The sequence below is a fragment of the Crassostrea angulata genome, chromosome 5 (assembly GCF_025612915.1).
Source record: "Crassostrea angulata isolate pt1a10 chromosome 5, ASM2561291v2, whole genome shotgun sequence".
Taxonomy (NCBI): Eukaryota; Metazoa; Mollusca; class Bivalvia; order Ostreida; family Ostreidae; genus Magallana; species Magallana angulata.
The window spans coordinates 17,431,789-17,447,274 of record NC_069115.1 but is presented as its reverse complement, the minus strand read 5'-3'; the positions used below and the strand labels follow the sequence as shown (position 1 = coordinate 17,447,274).

Below are 15,486 nucleotides of genomic sequence, written 5' to 3'. Positions count from 1 at the left end.
TTTCAACATTATCATCCGGATTTGCTGTAGTACAAAAGCCCCGTAGACTTACATTTTTTAGCCGTGTATTGAAACCTGATAAGCTAACAGATATGTTTTTATTGATACAACTTGGAAATTTGTCATACTTTAGAATGAATATCGTTTGAACCCTGAGTTATTTATAAATATCGAGTAACTTGGCAAAATGTGAAGCGAGGACATCTTGAGACAGGGATTACGAAATTAGACATATGAGGACAAATACTTATGCGCTGTTTGCTTTTATAATCATTAATATACTTTGACATGTCCTACGATGACAGGTTAGAGGACGGGTTACGTCAAACCTTTACCTAAAAGATATATTTGCAGTTTTAAAAAGAGGGTTGAATAGTTTTGATCATTTGCGACGCATAAATCTCCTTAAGAAAAATAGTTTTGTATAAAAATATCAAAAAAGTAACAATATCATCTCTATTTTAGTTTTCTTTGCTAAATAATAATGATTTACGGTTAAACAGATCATTTAAAAAAATAACAGGTAGATCTTCTGTTCATAAAAGAAGGGTACCCCATACATATTGGAACTAAAAAGAATTATATGACATTTCCTGTTTTTAGCTCACCTGAACCGAAGGTTCAAGTGAGCTTTTCTGATCACCCGTTGTCCGTCGTCCGTCCGTCCGTCTGTCTGTCTGTCTGTTCGTCCGTCTGTAAACTTTTCACATTTTCAACTTCTTCTCAAAAACCACTGGGCCAAATTTAAGCAAATTTGGTACAAAGCATCCTTATGGAAAGGGGGTTATAAATTGATAAAATAAAGGGCACAGCCCTTTTCAAAAGGGAGATAATTGCGAAACAGTAAGTTTAGGGTGCATGTCTTTAAAAATCTTCTTCTCAAGAACCACGGCACCAGAAATGCCAATATTTACACAAAAGCTTGTATATATAGTGAAGATTCTAAATTGTAAAAATCGTGACCCTCAGACCAAAACTGGGGCCGCCCCAGGCGGGGTTCAAAGTTTAACATAGAAATACATATGGAACATTTTTTAAAAATCTTCTTCTCAAGAACCACTGCACCAGAAATGCCAATATTTACACAAAAGCTTTTATATATAGTGAAGATTCTAAATTGTAAAAATGGTGACCCTCGGACCAAAACTGGGGCCCCAGGCGGGGTTCAAAGTTTAACATAGAAATACCTTAGGAAAATGTTTAAAAAATCTTCTTCTCAAGAACCACTGCACCAGAAATGCCAATATTTACACAAAAGCTTGTATGTATAATGAAGATTCTAAATTGTAGAAATCGTGACCCTCGGACTAAGACTGGGGCCCCAGGCGGGGTTCAAAGTTTAACATAGAACTACATATGAAAAATGTTTAAAAATTTTCTTCTCAAGAACCACTTCACCAAAAATGCCAATACATACACAAAAGGTTGTATACATAGTGAAGATTGTAAAAATCGTGACCCCCGAACAAAAAGTGGGGCCCCAGTAGGGGTTTAGATTTTAACATATGTAGGAAAATGTTTTAAAATCTTCTTCTCAAGAACTATAGTGCAACTGTTTGGGATATTACTATGCATACATGTACATCCTTAAATAATGTAGATTCAAAAAATTGTAACTCCCGGACAATTGATGGGCACCAAGAGGGGTTCAAAATTTATACATTTTAAAAAACAAAGGTAAAGTTTAAAAATTTTCTTCTCAAGAACTACAATGTTTTAGTTTGTGGAATTTCTATGCATGCATCCTTCGCTTATGTAGATTCCTAATTGGTAAAATCGTGACCGCCGGACCAATACTGGGGCCCCAAGATGTGGTCAAAATTTATTAAAGAAATATAAAGGTAACATGTTAAAAAATCTTCTTCTCGAGAACTACAATGCTTCAATTTGTGAGACTACTATCATGCATACAACCTTGGATAATGAAGGTTCGACAGTTTTAAAATAGTGACCCCTGGACTAATACTAGAGACCCAAGCTGGGTTTAAAGTTAAATGTAGAAGTACCGGTATATATGGAAAATGTTTAAAAATCTTCTGTTCGAGAACTACAATGCATCAATTTGTCAGATAACTACGTCAGCACCCTCAAATAGTGTAGATTCGAAATTATAAAAGCCGTGATCTCAATTTAATACTGGGGCCCCAAGAGGTGTTCAAAGTTTAGCATAGAAATATAGAGGGAAAATGTTGAAAAATCTTTTTCTAGGGAACTATAATGCTTCAGCTTGTGAGATAACTAGGCAAGCATCCTTAAATAATGTAGATTCCAAATAATTAAAACTTTAGCACTGGACTAATACTGTGGCCCCAAAAGGGGTTCAAAGTTTAACATAGAAAGATATATTGAAAATGTTTTTAAAAAGTTTTTCTCGAAAACTATAATGCTACAGTTTGTGAGATTACTATGCAAGGATCCTCAAATTGTTTAAACTCTAATGTAGTGGAACCAAGAGTTATCTTTCTTGTGTTCTGTACAGTCTGAGAGTTATTCCTCTTGAAGTGGAACTCTGCTATGTTCAGTTTTTCAGGTTGTGTACGTGCGGTCCCACCGCAGTGCTTCACATTTTCATTCCTATGTTACTATTTATGTTGTTCAAGCCAACCATAAACCTCGGACCATAACTGGGTCCCCAGAAAGGGGTTCAATGTTTAAAATAGAAAAAGCATAATTATGCTACGAAATGTAATGTTACAAGGAACTGCTGTTCAGGTGAGCGATGTGGCCCATGGGCCTCTTGTTTTTCAAATATTTTCATAGATTTAGTGTTTCTTTTATCATTAAACAAAATAACTTGCAGTTGTGAATGTTTATTGGTCAATTAGCTATCTTACGTAGAAACTATCTAAGAATCGATAGTGTAAAGATTAACCCTCGCCACATTTTTTTTATGCAGGCTATCAAATTTTAACGAGCATTGATCCATGATAAAGAAGACGCTATTTAAGATGTAGTATTAGATAACATTTTTCAGTTAATGCAAATCAACAGTGTAGTAGAGACTTAGTTTTGAAAAATACTACACTTCAAATATCATGTTACCATATCGACGTCCTTTGCTGTTTCTATATCTTGCATTTTCGGAAGCCATGGTGTCCGACGATTATATTACAGTTCCAGCGCTCGAAAACAAAATAATTCCTGACCCTCTGTTTGGCACCAGACACTCAGATTCTGTCTCTGCCTGTGCCTTGTTATGTGTTGATGCCTGTCGTTACTTCAGCTTTAACTTTCAGACAAAAATGTGCCGGCACTATTGCCAATGGAACAGCCACGTATATACACGCACAGAATTAGGATGGAGAACGTACAAAAAGATATCATTAAAAACTGATGGTGAGTGTATGCTTTCTTTATTCATTACACTTCTTGGCGTCTAGTGATAAATTTAAAGTTAAACTAAACAAAATATGTACTATCAAGTTGTTGTTTTTCTTAACAATATTTATATGTATAATCGTATATTGTTAAATTAATTAATTATATGTCTCAAGTTTTCGCTTCGCCAGGATTGAAAGCTGACATGAATTCATAAATATGCATTTTTTCCCATTTATCTCCGACTACCGCCATACTAGTTGTCGATTTCTATTGTTCTGCTCATTGCTAAACACCCCCTATATAAGGTCGAGAACATTATTCATGCTACACTGCATTCAGGTATTTCATACACCCGAACACGTTACCTTGGACGAAAAGACGTGCCGAGACTCGTTTTGAACAAAAATGATATGATAACCACTGCACTGGCAAGGAATATCCAATGAACGACAAAACAAAACAGGCACATATACTTCAAAATGTACACCGTTTTCTTTTGTATGTTATAACATCGCACATGCGCGAGCTATGTTGCATAGATATTAGATACTGAGCGTTTTTTTGTAGAAACCGATGGAAACGATGCTACGTTTTTACTTTCTTGGATTTATTGGTTTGAACATATTTTATTGTATATATAATATACAAAGGGTTCGAACACAGGTTCTTGCAACTTACTAGGTTCTCACCTATTATTTATTTTATTATTTTATGGATTTATTATTATTTAGCTACTGCGTTTGATGTAGTGCCGCCGGGGTTTTCAAAAAGAAGCAGCCGCTATGCACTCTGTATGAACGAGACACGTGTTTGATGAGCATACGAAGTACCGGTAAGACAGCACTATCTGTGCAAAAGTATACGGGTTCCTTGGAAATTATTTCTACAAATAAATATATATTGAGTTTTATTTATTGTTGTTTCCTTTATTTTTTATTACAAACATTTTACTACAATGTGTAGTTCATGCATTTAGAAGTGTGTGCAACCTGAATGCCTCGTTCCGAAAGCAACCGACCGTAATTTTCCCAACCCATATATATACCCCAGTGGCAGTAGAGGAGTGATCGAAACTAATATGGCGACCTATTGCTTTTATGAATTCATGTCAGCTTTAATATAAATATTAACGGTATTTTACATTGTAAATGACATGTACCAGGATGATAAAGTAGATAAATTGTGCAAGGAATACCAGTATATTAGATATTGCAAACAACGGGAAGCAATACAAAACAATTTACGCAAATTTGGATATTCTAACAGAAATCCAACCGCCTTACACACATCTATGGTGACTTCAGCAGAGACAAGAACTTTAAAAATTCTAGTTCACAAGAAACATAATAACCTTCTTCCGTTAAAAAATACATTTATGTGACGCCTGTGATGGAAAAAACAGTTAAATGTGTAAATATACAGACCCTGAAACGTACTACTACACCACAGGCTCGCTGCACGCTCGCTACACGCTCGCTTAACGCTTCACACGAAACGCTGAACGGTTTACACGAAACACTGAACGGTTTACACGAAACGCTGAACGGTTTACACGAAACGATTCTCACACGAAACGATTTGCTCGCTTTTCACACGCTTTGGACACGCTTTTATCCTGATCGATTCGGGTCCTCTCGGATTTTTTTTTTGCCCTGACCCTGTTAGTAAGAATTAATTTTAAGAAAACACGAAATAATAGACATACTGATATTAGAAACATATATGTACATAAGTATTGAATTGATGAATTAAATTAATTTGGTACTTATATTTCAAGCAAAAAATTATTTATTCACAGAGTTAGCCAAAAATATTACTTTTATAAATATATCTATTGCTCAAAAGAAATATCTATATGAGTCTTATTAGTTTAATTAAAAATTCCAGAGAAAAAAGTTACCGTCACACAATATTCAATACCAAAAATAAAATCTGTATGATTAACAAACTGAAATCGTTTTTTTAGTATTCGGCGGGATTTGTTTTTATCTTCTCACATTAATATTTTAATTGGTTTCAGAGAATACGATGTAAAAATAATAACTGTAAATAAACCTGTAATTATTTACATTGATAATTTTGAAAGTTAATCAAAATAAAATTAGTCATATAAGTTCGAAAAATGCTATAAAACAACCGATTAATTTTTTTTTAATGTCGAATCATTGGCGTAAATAAATGTTCCGTACATAATATCACAGAAAAAAAATCAATGGATTAAACAATAAAGAAAGTTGTCATTACTATTTCGGATTTCGGATAGAACAAAAAATAAAAAAATGATTTAGATGTTTGTCTCAATATTCGTATACATAACCGGCGCACCGCATAACGGCGTACAATATATCTATCATAATCTATTTGAATTAAGTACCATGCATATAGATTCCCAAAATGATTTATTGCATGTGTACATTTTAGGAAAATTTCAGTGTGTTAATTACTTGTTGTTTTCCGTTATCAGTGTTTAAATAATTAAAATAATAACTTGTAGAAATATTTTTAATTGGGATTCAGAAGAATCCGCATTTCATAGAAATGAACAGTATATTTTCTTTCTATGTTTACATTTAATTTTCTTCAAATTAATGTTAAATAATCTATCATTGAAATTGTGTGCATCATCAAATACTGATTCCGACTACTTTTAAGTCATTAAATTTCTATTGGCTATTGACAAAAAAAGAGACGCGTGACCATCCAATGAAAACGAATACACAGAGTTTGATTGAGAGGTTCAGCCAGGTGCAGGTCTTACCCGATGTCCAAGGTTATGTGTACTGGTTGTACACAGCCGAATAGTCTCAGTAACTAGTCTTCTTTCAATACGCGTACTTTTCTTTTGTTTGTTAAAAATTAATTCAATTTTGTAAAAAGATAAGTATATCATTTCTTAAAGATTTTTTTCACGAGAATACCTCAAAGGAGTTTTGCCAATCACAAACAGTTTCAAGTAATGTTTAACACGAGCGCTATTTTGAAACAATTAGATTGTCAGAGAGTTCCGAATGAAATCTGATGAACGTTTCACATGGTTCTCGCACGCTTTGCCCGAAACGATTTACACGCTTTGCCCGAAACGCTGCTTGCTTTGCCCGAAACGCTAAACGGTTTACACGAAACGCTTCACGATTCACACGAAACGCTAAACGGTTTACAGGAATCGCTAAACGGTTTACACGAAACGTTTCTCGCACGAAAGTCGCACGCTTTTTTGGTGTAGTAGTACGTTTCAGGGTCTGTATCACTTGTCCTAGACATTTTCAAGACTTTAACGGCAAAACATAGATCGTTAAAAATCATATCGATTGTAAATCAAACAATGTTGCTTATAGAGTATTTTGTAAGAAATGTAACAAAATTGATACGATGCGCAAACGAGGATAACATTATATTTAAAAGATGTTTTAAATTTATCACTGTTTATTCGAAAAACAAATGACCCTATAGCAATGCATTTTTACACAAAATTAATGCATATGCTGTTGAAGTCATTATGTGAAAGGTATTAAAACATGAACAAAGATGAAATCTACAGAAAATTCAGAAAATATTTATGAAAGAAAAAATTGAATACTTATGTACCTTTTAATATTAACAAAAGAAAACAGTATTGTCTAAATTAAAATATTCACGGTATCTGGTCAACGTTGTGCTGTTTTTAACAGTAAACGCGACTGATTAAAACCGGCAGAATGGTCAAATATTTCAAAAAAGTGTTTTAAATTACTCAAAACAATTAAGATATATGTATCCGAGCTGGTACCTGTCCTGTTGCTGCTCAGATAAATTTCCTCAACTATATTTCTTACAAGTCTTTTTATCATTTTTTTTTATTTGCGTAATCAATACATTTATCTATCATTGAACAACAGATAAAATTGACAATAGAAATAAAACAAAATATGAGAAAAATTGGATGAACATCACAGAGAGTATAAAACATGTTCTAGTAACAAGTGATTATTTAATTCAACACAAAATACAAAGAAATTCTGATGTGTACTTGTTTAACGTGATTTGTTCCGTTTCTTAAATGTAGATGTTAGACTTATTGATGGGCCTCAATGTGGCGAAGGACGTGTTGAAGTCTGGTATAACAACAGTTGGGGAACAGTCTGCGATGATCATTTTGATGATATAGATGCTCAGGTTGTTTGTCGTCAGTTGGGATATGCCTGGTAAGCAAAGATCATTATTTATGCATTAATACTATAATAAAATTGCCATATATGTTAGTAATCAGAAATTCCAAATTAACTGCTGGATTATATTATTGTAAGACGAGTATAAATACACTTAAGCGATTAGATGATAATTATTATGCCCCCGTCGAAGAGGGCAAGGCATATTGCTAGGCTGCTGTCTGTCTGTCGGTCGGTCGGTCTACAATGTTTCCGTTCATTTTTTCGCAGAAGTTGCACGTGCTGCAATAGAATTAAGTATAAAGATTTATCATAACAATATCATAAAAATATTTAGGTCAAGTCCAATTTTGGGTGTGATTGAGCAATTTTTGACATAGTTATTCCCCCTTGAACATAGAAAAATTCCATTCATTTGCAGTTTTCATTTGTTTTCTTCGCTGAGTTTGCACGTCCTTAAATACAATTTAGTATACAGATTTATCAAACAAATATCTAAGTCAAGTTTTTTGGGGGGTACGATCGAGTACTATTTTGGGTATGATCGAGCAATTTTTGACAGAGCCATGCTGTTTGAATTTAAAAAAATCATTTAATTTCAAATTATTTTGTCCGCAGAGATAGAGGTATGCCCCTTCGACGTAGAAATATTCCATTTATTTGCAGTTTCGTTTCTTTTTTTCGCAGGGTTTGAACTTACTCAAAAAAAAGTGGTATACAGGTTTATCATTTATTTATCTAGGTCAAGTACTATTTTGGGTATGATTGAGCAATTTTTGCCAGAGTTATGCTGTTGGGTTTCAAATTATCAAGTTATTTCCACTTTCTAATCCTTTTTTTCGCAGAGGTTTCCAAAGGAGGGGCATATGTGTTTCACAAACATCTCTTGTAGATTAAAGTTCTGATAATTATCTTTAGGTTTTTTTTTTGACAATTGAGAATATAAAACCCGTAATAATTTCAAGTAGGTGTAACTTTGATGGGAAAACTTTATCGTGTTATTAGGGTACAGAGTTTATATAGGCAAACGTAAATGAAACATGGATTCTGCTGAAAGCAACCACGTGCACCGCGGATATGGTTATATCTGCCTTACTTGGTATCTTTTAAATAAAAGTATGATTTATGTAAACGTTAGTTCTTATATTTGATTTATTCTAATATTTGATAAATAATCAGAATGAACTATAAATGATATAAGTCGAATTTTACCCGCATAATTTGCAATTTTCAAAAGTGTCTAAGGTACATTTAATTTTTTTGTTAGAATAGCTGACATGATATTTTTTTTTTACATATTCATTCAATTTCTTTTCATTCACTGGCAGCGTATGACGTTAAAAGTGACACTATTTTTGTAGCTTAATAAAAATCATTGACATTTTCAATCAATTTTTGAATGGGAAATATAGAGCGACACTTTGAAAAAGAACAAACCTTTTTTCAGTTAAAACTCTTGAATAAAGACATCTTCCATGAAAAATATTTTGTTTGTTCAAACAATCGCTCAATGATTTCTGAAAGAAAAACTGCTTGAAAATTTACCTGGGGCTCGGAACATAAAGCATGCTAGGATTTTGACTTAAGTAGGGCATCTGTGTACTTAGGTGGAATCTTGGGACAAGCATAAGTCCCACTTAAGTATGTCTTATACCGTAACATATAGCCAACTTAGCAATATTAATGTCTAAGCTAGGTCAAATTTATGTTCAAAGTAAAAAAAGAATTGTTTATTTCAAATAAAGTAAATGCAAAATATAAACGGGACTAAAATCCATACCAAATGCAATTATCAATCAAAGTACTGAGAGTACTCAAAGACGGGGTCTTGAAAGTTTGAATTTTTAATTGTCCACATTTTCCTCGAATATGTTCCAAACATTATGGGTCTGAATTGGTTGTTTCAACCTAGTATGTTAAAATTCGGCTTTTTGCAATTGCCTGATACTTTGTCTAAATTTTACTAAATCCCGACCGAGACTGTTTTTCATAATTGTAGAAAATTGACACAACGGTATTTTATGTAAAATAAGACCCCAAGGAAAAATTAAAAAAAAACCCTACAACTAACCGGGTAAATCAAAACAACTATATTTAGGTAGATAATTAAAATTATTAGATTTATTTAATTTTGTAATCCAAGGGAAAATCCACAAGTCAGACGGTATCTGTTCTACAAGGTTTATGAAAACTCCGAAAACTCTCAAACTGCTGAATTACCGAACAAAGTTTACATTTGCATACCGATAACAAACACAGGCACCTGACGTTAGAAATATTTCTTCTTACAATAATTATTCCAAGTACTATAACAATAAGAAAGTTCGTCACGGTAGCCATTTTGATTTTTTAGACCAACTTATCAGTCACGATTTTCTTGCGGCGCGATTCATATTAAATTGATAGGTAAAAATAAATTCGTTCGCCACTTACTACTTTTTTTTGTAAACTCGTGCATCATCTACACAAATTACGATACAACTGTTCCTTTCATTAAAAATCATACTCCGAATTCAGTTAACAGCTTTTTAAATCGATAAAACTAGAAAATGGAGACAAAAAGTGATGAATCGCGTCATGTTTTGGGTAGACCTTTCCTGATTGACTGTTATATATGTCATTAAAAATAAAGCAACAGAATGATAAAGACATTAATTGATAAATGTACAGAGATAAGTCAGTTAAAGGACTGATTAGAAAAAAAAATAAAGAAAAGGTCCAGATCAGTTACTTAGTGCTAATGAAGGAGAGTTGGTTTCATGTCTAGGAACAATATTCACATGGCGGTAATACGTTTTACTGACAATTGCAAAAGCAAAAATTATTGTATGATAATTGTAAATTGTTAATTTTAGCTATTAATCCAGAATTATTTGATATTAAAATTCCTAATGTATACGAAGTTGACGCTTTTAACAGCAAAATTAACAAATGTTGTAGGACATTTTCATTTCAGGGATCTGTATGTGTCCTTTCAATACACTCTCGTCTATTAGCGCACATTTTCATGCGTGTCCTGGAAAAAATGAACATAATTTCGAAAGCGATTTAATTTTAATTTTTTCGAAGAACTACAATAAAGGATTTTTAAATCAAATTATAAAACTACGATAAAAACTTTTAGTTTTTATCTTCTTAAAATTGAGATAAGTACTATTTATTTACATGTACTACCACACGGCAAATAAAAAGTTTAAAAAATAATTACCATGCATTATCTCATGAATGCATGAATTCATAGGTCTAATATTTGTGCGAGATATTTATCGATGGAAGAAAGACCGGCTTTGTTTCTGATGAGAGACATTACGATACTGAGTATTGATGAAAAAAATTTAAATCATGAATATGGCTGGTTAACGTTTTGTCCGTTTTAAAGTATAGAAAAAAGTGTAAACTTATGTCTCAAAACATTAAAAAAATACATGATTATATATTCCAACTAAGCCAGACAAAATGAACATTAACATTTAACTTGGTTTTTCAATCAGTAACATTGTATATATTATTTGATCTATTGGTCACCCAAAATATGTGATATATATAGATTTTAACTTAAGAGTCAATGAACGAAAAGGCAAATTCAGTCACGTGGCCCCGTCTAATTATCATTTGACTAAAGGTTACAGGTAAGTGTATTATGGGAAAATTTTATTTAAAAAAAAGGCAAAACATTTAGCTAATTTTTATTTTTTTATACACGTGTTGCTATTTAGTATGAAAGGCAAAAACAAACTCAGTATCACCACTGGGAGCCATTGCATACATTATCATTCAGGACAACAATAGACACATTTCAGATATCCTGACGCTTAACTTATCCGGATGACTGAACTTGGGAACGAAAGCGTCCGGATAACTGAGTCTCTTCTGTAATTGTTTCTGTATCTTCGAATTATTTATCTTTTTAAATAAATGCAATATTATTATTAGTGGAAAATACAATTTCAAGAATGCAAGAACACATTTACAACATAATTACAATATATGTGCAAACAGTTTTTACTTTAAAATGATCATTTTTTAAAATAAACAAGTCAACGGATATTACAGGGATTGACTTTGTAAGTTGCAAAGAAAATAATTGGTGTGCATTATCTATTAATATAAAAAGAGTTTTTTTAAACGGGTTATCCTTTAGATTTGTAACTAAAATGTGTCGCCCAAACACGTTGTACAAATCATCCTCCATTTGAAAGATTTTTTTTTCAAATTAAAATTTAAAGTAGTATGTTTATTGATAATACTCTAAAAGTCTTCCTCTTTTCAAAATTGCCATACCAATACATTTAACCATCACAATAGGTTTTCTACAAAGTCAAATCAAGTAACATACATAATCAAAAGTGTTGTTTCATCGTAAGAAAGTATGCATGATATAGCTGGAACTTTAACATGTGAAAAAGAGCATAAACAACAAAGTCATGGTTTTTTTTTTCATTGCTGTGAAACCCAATGATAAAATATTCATTTTTGCCTTAATGATTTCACATAGAATCTCGCCAATCAGTAAGCTCTTCTTTTTGTATATCTTTTTTTTATTTTACATAGTCATATATAATGCATGATTTAATGTTTTCTGTTGAAAGCTTACACAAGTACTGAGCCTTTTATTTTATTTACACGATCTTTTGGCTTATGATTGTTAAAATCTATTTTTTATTTCGAGTACAAACTATAGTTTTAATGGAAAATTATTTATTTAAAAGACAATGTTCATGACGACGTCCATTGAAAACAGGAGCTCGTAACATAAAGGATGCTACGATTTTGACTTAAGTAGGGTCATAAATAGGACTAACGCGAATCTTAGGACCTACATTTTGTCTAAAAAGGTCCTTTTGATAATATCTCAGGTTTTGCGAGTTTACATATATAGTCGCAAGTACTTCTTGTAAACTAACCATTACGTGTTTACAATCTATTCAGCAGCCCATTTGCATACTATGTGAAATATGTTACAGCTCATTACGACCATTGCTAATGTAGATATCAATTAAACCATAACTCTGATAGTGGTGAATATCAAGATATCAATTTTGTTAAAATTATGTTATGAATACACTGTATTTGTATGCTGAATTTAAATAACTAAAAAATAAACTTCTAAATTTGTGTAAAACAAACTTAAGATAAACTCAAGCCACCTCTATCGGCCGCCTAAGTTTTGGGTAAATTGTATCTAATACATTAAATCGTACGCGGAGTGTATACATGTACATTCGTAAACATTAATTTTACTTAACAATGTTAACAATACAGATAATTCATTGATCATTTAAGCTAAAAATTTTCGTTAAAAAAATTAACTGGTCATTTTTTATACATTCTATAATTGATGCAGCGATGATTAAAAACTCGGTATCTGTTACTAAAAAGAAATTCCTCGTAAATCTGAATTCGTTCGTGTTTTTTCTCAAATTCTACCATTATCAGTTTATTCGTGAAGATCGTTTAAAGCGATTATACGTTTATCATAAACATCGTTTATCCTTTCCTATCGTGTATCAATCCTTTCCTATCATGCGTGTATACTGTTTTATCGTGCGTTAATACTATCCTATCGTGCATGAATCAAATCCTGTAGTTTATCTTGTAAGAATTAACGTTGCGGTACTGTATAATAGTTTTTATTTTTAGTAATATATGTTTCTATGTCTGTGCCCTTTTCTAGGACCGGTGCTTTTCAAAAACAAGGTGCCCCATATGGCCAAGGATTGGGAAATATTGTTTTAGATAATGTTCATTGCACAGGCCAAGAAACGTCTATCGCAAGGTGTCTCCACAATGGATACATGTCGCATAATTGTGTTCACGATGAGGATGTCGGAGTTGTATGTTGTAAGTGTTTCTCTTTTATCTTAATATCCGATTTATCATCACACTGATGCTATTTGTATGTTTAAAATATTCCTTCCATTTTAGAACTGCATTAAATATCACACCAACAGAAACAATCATGTAAAATTTCTGTTTATTCCAGAAATTATTCATACAAAAAATTGTTATAATTTTTTAAAGCAATACAAGCTGCAATTATCATGTTGAATTTTTTTTTACGAAAATGTTATTTTCTACTTTAATAACAAAAATATCAGATATTATAAATTTCTGTTAGCTATATTTTTGTGGGAAAAGCCGTTAAGAAGCCTTAGTTGGAACAAAATTGAATTATTTTCGTCCTGTACAAAAATTGATTTACCATATATTCCTTAGACGAGAATTCTTTCTTTTGACAAAAATTAATGATTTGTTCAAATCATATATATCATAAAAGTTTAAGTTACAGCACATACTAACGGTTTTTGCATCAAATAAAATTCTAAAAAAAAGAATACAGCTCTTATAAATTGCTTTAAATATATATTTTTAATTGAAATAGTCTCTGTACATTTGGTTGGAGGGTCAACGCCGAGAGAAGGGCGTGTAGTTGTGACACTAGGAAACACAGAGGGGACTGTCTGTGATGATTCCTGGGACAACGACGATGCCAAGGTTGTCTGTAGAATGCTGGGATATAATGGGTAACAATTATAAAACAATTGTTTAAGTATTGAACAGTTTCTTTTACAGATACAACTTAAATGTCCGGTTTGAAAAAAAATTGTTTAAGCCTTTTGATGAAAGATAAACAGCAGAACATTTCTAAATATATACCGTTTAATTTGCTTCGAATTACTTTACGAGAAGAATGAAGTAAATGGATTTCAATTAAAAAAACCAAAATAACACAAATATAAAAAAAAACTTGCATGCACATTCCATTAAATTCTGATTATGTTATGTTATTCAATTAAATTTTTGTCATTACTTATTGAAAACAAACATTCAAAAAGAGAATTGGTTTTTTTTTCAATTAGAAAAAGAATGAATTTATAAAAAATAAACAAGCTTTATATTATTTGCTTCATTTCGCGGGGGTGTTAAGGAAGCATATGGACAATTTAGCGTCTTATTTTGACTGTTATATTCAAAATCGTGAAATTAAATTACTATTTTGAATAAGATCAAAAACTTAGTATTATCCTTTAAAATACATGTCATTGCAATAAAATGGGGTAGTACATTACTGCCACATTGGTGCATTATCACGTGACAACTATAAATAGCTTACGTATATTCCTTAACATAAAATGAGATAGAACAACACTACCCCGCGGTTTCCAAAATAAAAAAAAAACATACCAAGCTAAGGCAAAATATCTCAGTTTAGTAAAAACCGCTGCTAGAATTCTATGTTCTTCTTAATTAAATAGTTATTCATGCGGCTCTCGTAAAACCTTCCCAACTTTTATAAAGTTTACACGGAAAACGGTATGTTGCATCAAAACAACACACAACATGGGATTCTAGCAGCATATTTTAATTTTAAGCATTGATAAAACTAACGATACGTATAAAATTTGAAGTTCAATATATACGGGGTAGTGTTGCTCTAGTCGGAGTTTAATATCGCAAACAAGGACAGAGGAAAGCCTGGCCGAGAAATAAAAGCAAATTTACATACCTTTTAGCGAATGATTGATAAAACTACCATCTCTCCCAGTATTCTTATGTTCAGTTCTCAATAAATCACACCACAATACTTTATTAGAGATCTTAGGTTAGTTATATTTTGAATATGTTAACAATGTTTTCCGATCAAATTCACACGACATTCAACTTTTAGTCATGACATCATCAATGTGTAAATCTACGTAAAACAAACCAATTTCTGAAAAAGAAATTGTCTTCAGTATTATTTATTGGTTTTTGGTCTACGTTTCATTGCTTAGATATTTGAATATGTACATAATAACTAAGATTTGTGATTTCACGGAATTACGTGTAACTCAGATTCCATATGCTTCCTTAACACCCCCGCGAATTGCTTTTCATTGCGTTAATGAGGATTTAATTGTTGTGACGATTCTTGGCGATTATTAGACTGTTGGACTTTACCTTCTGTAGACAAAAAGCTTCTTTACTTAACATTAGTTTACGACCAAAAATAGTATATTTGAAAATTTAAGACAGATCT

At 32.0% G+C, this 15,486-nt stretch overlaps 1 pseudogene; it reads left to right on the top strand.

Annotated features, from left to right (window-relative positions):
- Window positions 1-3,204: 3,204 nt before the first annotated feature.
- Window positions 3,205-15,486, top strand: part of LOC128184052 (neurotrypsin-like) — a 32,954-nt pseudogene continuing 20,672 nt past the window's right edge.